The sequence below is a fragment of the Adiantum capillus-veneris genome, chromosome 23, assembly GCF_014529385.1.
Source record: "Adiantum capillus-veneris isolate H3 chromosome 23, ASM1452938v2, whole genome shotgun sequence".
Lineage (NCBI taxonomy): Eukaryota > Viridiplantae > Streptophyta > Polypodiopsida > Polypodiales > Pteridaceae > Adiantum > Adiantum capillus-veneris.
The window spans coordinates 12324811-12329837 of NC_140953.1; the positions used below are offsets into that span (position 1 = coordinate 12324811).

Consider the following 5027-nt stretch of genomic DNA (forward strand, 5'->3'; position numbering starts at 1 on the left):
TCTCTTGCAATGAGCACATGGGCCGACCATATCGCCGCAGGGCCCAGGAACCATGGCTCAAGAAAATCTAAAATCTCAACAAGTAAAATATCCCCCTCAATCTAATCCGAACTGGCTTCATCAAATTTGAAGAAGCTGAATCCGTTTCGAACTGAAATGAACCGGATTTTTTCCTCTTCAATAAATTTTCAAAGATCTTTCTTGTGAACAAGAAGCCGACTTCTAAACTAAAACTAGGTTTTAACACACCCACAATCCACTATTGCGTTAACTCATCACTACAACTCAATATTTAAGACTACTTGAAGATGCTCGATACGATGAAGGGAGGGAGGAGCTCTTAACAGTAGCTGAAAGCACAACAATCTCAAGGCTCATAGTAAGGTGAGCACCCGCGACGCTTGCAAGGCGCACCTCTTTCCCAACTGGCTCAAGATCACAGCCACCTCATAGTCTCCAACACTACCTAGACTGGACCTTACTCCCCTTGCTGAGAGAGTGCTGCCTCCGAACATCACAGCACCGTTGGCACTCGCTTCCCCCCATATGTTCGCTTCCCCTCACATGTTAGCTTCCGCCCTTGCATTAATGTTAGGGCCCCTTGTCTCACACAACGGGGAACCCACAATGCTCCAGCAAAGATCAATACAGGAGGGCTTCTCGAGCCCGAGAGCAAACCATGGCCAGGTCTATAGTGGCCGGCGTCACTCGAGGAGCCAACTCGGCTCAATCCAAAAAGGAGATACAATCGGGTTCGGAGCCTCAGGCTCACCCGTATGGCATACAAAAAATTGGGCTCAAGTCTCTGTCGAGAGACCAGCCGAAAGCCTCTGAACCGGCTCGACACTCTGGCTCAGCAGAGACTAGGTGGATATGCAAACATGCCTCAAAGGGCCTCGATGCTCTGGCTCAGTGGAGACCAGGCGGAGAGCAAAAGATCCACAACCCACTGCGGGTAAGTTCAATTCCACAGCCCACTGCGGGCACCAGCAACAGTCCAATAGTAACGTAGGGGCCTTGCGCCCGAAGACCTGCCAAACTCTCGTGCGTGCAATAAACAGCCCCACGGGTCTGCTCCCTATTCCAACCTGCTGTAAAAATAAACACCCAAGCGTGCTGCCCCCAACAGGGATTACCTGCGGCTCCAATAGGCCCACTCAATGGCGCTGATTCTCACCTGCGCGCAGCCCTCACGGGGGAGGGGGTCTGCTTACTGCCTGCATGCGTAACCTGTAATGATAAGGGCACAACCCCTCTGTGGGCTGTCCCGCGTGCTGTACCTGTGTGTGCTGAGCACAGCCCTGTTCAAGTCGTTGTATATGGTTTCCGAAAGCAGCCCCCAGCTGATTAGGAGGCCTTCTGATTGCGCTCGAAGCCTGTGCTGTAGAAGGCGAGACTCTGAGGCCTGCTGCCCCGATCCTGTTTCGCTGAGGGTGCTCTCGGCTACCCCGCATCCCATTCCTGAGCAGTGATGAAAGGGCTCGTGGCTCCCACTCTCGGGTAGGCTCACGGCCAAGGCAACCCCGCAGGGTGCTAGCAATGCCCGCCTCTAAGCAGGCGCGATAGAAGACGGCCCGGCGCGCGCTCTTGCGGCCTAGGCGATGGAGCCTGCCCTTTTCTCTGTGTAGCGGCCCTTGAACCCGAAGGTTCGTTAACCCCTGCTTATGCATGCCTTTGGGCATTAATCGCCTAGGCGCCTGTAGATTGCTTTCACATCCAGCCTTATTACCTAACCACCTTAAAGCCACCAAAAGGCGTTCTTGCGCATCAGCCCCATTCGAGCACTCAATGCCCCTTTCCACTAAAGGGCCTTCCCACACCGGGGGCCTCTCGTCGGCTCGGAGCCCTCGAGGCCTCGGAACATGAAATTGAGCTCGTCTGGAGAGGCCGAGGAGAGGTGGAGGCTCCCGAAATGCTCTCCAAAAAGGGGACCCGTAACACTCTCCCCTCCCCCAAAAAAGTTCGATGTCCTCATCGAGAACATATACCTTACCCAAAAAGCAATGTGCTTCAGCCTCAGTACTTGGCTTACATCGTCCAGCATCACGCGCATGTATGAATCCCAAACTACTTCCTGACGTACTCGTCATCCAAGCAACCAGCCAAGGGAAACCATTTGCCCCCTTTTTGCGTTGAACAGACGTATCTCCTGTCTTTGAGCCGTCCCCACCATCAGTCCTCATCGAACTATCAAATATCTCCTGACCTCACGGAGCTGTCCCTTGCTCCTCTCCGAACCTTCACAGTTAGTGCAGCATGGAGGAATCCACCGCGCATCTATGGCTGTTGGCAACGTCACCCACTGCGCATTTGTCTCCCCTTCGGATATTCCCTGTGTAACTCTCAGCAGCATTTTCTCCCCGCTGAACTTCATTCCCTTGCATCGATTTTCCTTGCAACACTCCTCGAGCGCCAACCATGCTAGTAGCATGACCATAATCAGTGTCACCCCACTCTTCACTTGGGAGCCCCACGCCCGTAGCCCTGTTAGCATTCCCGTCCAAAGATACCTGGCGTACTGCCCACTGTTCAGTGTCCCGTGAGCCCACTCGAACCAACAGCGGCTAAAATGTAAGAGCCTGAGCTTAATCACTCGGCCAGCCCAGTTACCCAAATGAAAGGCGGGTTGGTGCTCACCGGAGCCCGCCTTCTCGCGCTGTGTATTTTTGTTGCATTCGCTCTCGGTGGACAGCCCACCTCGTCAAGGGGACAAACCTCGGCCATACGTATCTTGCCTCAACATGCTGTTTTTCTTGCACCTACATATCTCACCACGCATTTGAGTCATTTGCTGGTCCTCCGACTCAGCCCGATACATCCTGATTGTGATACATCCCCGACTACTCGCTTTAGTCCCTGGCTGTCGAGGTGGGACCCAACAGCCATCCGTGGACTGCATTTGTGCCAGCCCTTGTTTTGCTACATCCTGTCTATCAGAACCAGAAAACGGCTCCAACTCTTCTGACTTAACTTTGCCTCGGCTCTGTATGTCCCAGCATGCTGTTAGCTTACATCTTTAACTTGTTAATAATCACAATTATTGATTCATAATAATTGTTGGTTTGCTTTGCTCACTGCCCTAGCAAATAATCGTTGGTTTTTGCTTTGCTCGCTACCCTTTAGTTGACCTTAGTCTTGAGAAATAGGGTAAAGGGGCCAATAACGAGACGGGGTCCAATATTGGAACACCTTAAAATTAAACATCAAATATCTTTAAGAATCTTGATAATCATGATGCAAATAGCATTGGGAACATGGAGTGCATTAGATGAGCTATCTTTTCATGGCACTTTTGTTCAAAACAATTCATCTTATCCCAAGATTGAATCATTTCATTTTAAAATGTCCCACTATTGACTAGTACGTTTTAAAGGTTCTAATACTGGCCCCTTTACCCTAATCCTTTTTTGGAACTTATGCCTTAACATTCCATTGTACCACTCCTTATTGCTTTTGGAAGGGGAGTTTATTGTTCTTTCTTTTTGTGTGCCACTTGGTAATGGAACCCGACGCTTTAGTCGTAGACGAAGATATTGTAAAATTTTCACAGATATTAGTGGCGGGTAAATTACCCAAAATGGAATTAGCAATGCCGATAGATGAAGGGGATGGATCGTTCTTGAAACCCTTATATGATGCGGAAATGTCGAGCCCCAATTCGCCAAAGGCTTCAACCATGAAAAAGGACAAAAACTCTATCAATTGGAAAAGTGCCTTCTGAGGAAACAAGAGAGAAAATGGGCTCACCTCAAGGGTTTAAATTCGAGGTTAAAACCCTCAAAGATGGGGTTCCTCAGGGTCCCATCTGTACGAACGTAAATAAGGCGTCATGTACATCTGCAGTTCATAGGCCAAGCATCTCGTTTGCTAGCATACTCAAGGGGCCTAACTCTAAGGATTGTGAAAAAGGCTCAGTAGAAGGGTTGTCGAGTGAAGGAGATATCAAAAAACTGCAGAATACAAGAGCTAGACTTCAGCAAGAGCTTCAAGAAGTCAACAAAATGATTGAATCCGGCCCTAACAACAACAAAAGAACTAGCTCCCAAACAGATTACAGTGGGCTGCTGGAAGACGGGTTGGCAGATAAGGTCTTTTCCGCTTTAAAAAAGTCTTTGCCCCAGCAGGTGGAGGTTGTCGAGGCTATTGATGTAGCAATTCCACCAGCAATTATCAAAAAACAGTTAGCCAGGCAAGCTAAGCTAACGCTTGTATTTGGGTTCAGTGGAAGAATCTCGAACAGGTTTGAGATGATTCAATGGCTTCAAGGCCCTCAAATTCTTGGTCATGGAGGAGCAGTTGAAAGTACTGTTGACCTAGCTAAAGGGTTCTGTTCAATGAGATTCAAAGAGGCCTCCGATGTAGAAAAGATCCTTGACAAAGGGCCCCTAGTATTTAATAGGACTACTGTTTGTGTGGTGCCTTGGGAGCCAGTGTTCGACTCAGCTGAATCTTTACAAGGGTTTCATCCGATCTGGATTGAGCTTGTGGGTCTGCCTAGCTGGCTGTGGGAAAATCTCAGGATGCTTGCTAGTTAATTGGACACTCCCTTATTTATACCTAGCAAGAGACGGTTTGGCAGAACCTCAAACATGGTTTGTATAGACTGGGATGTGTCTAAAACGCCACCTAAGAGCATGGTTATCAATGTCGGAGCATGGCTAGTTACTATTCCGCTAAACTTTGGAACATACTTTGGCATGTTTTGAATGCAACAACTTTGGACACTTCGCCAAGGACTGCCCCTTGAAGTCTAATGATACTGCAGCTCCGACAGCACAGACCCCCAGTAAAATGGAATCCCCGATAGAAGGGCTGGAGAAGCAAGGAGGCAATAATAAAGGGGTAAATGCAGAGAAGGATAAAGGAGGTATGGTATGTGAGAAAACGGATATTAAGATGCAGCATAAGATTGTGGAGGAATGGATTCCCATACAACAAACTTATGAATATGCAGACAATAATAATAGGATCATTACTCCCGCTGCTACCCCAAAATTTGTGACAGTGACAACAGTGACGATTGGCCA

At 48.8% G+C, this 5027-nt stretch overlaps 1 pseudogene; it reads right to left on the bottom strand.

The window, feature by feature from the left end:
- Positions 1-1190: 1190 nt before the first annotated feature.
- On the bottom strand, positions 1191-4636 carry LOC147427426 (uncharacterized; annotated as a pseudogene).
- Positions 4637-5027: the final 391 nt, after the last annotated feature.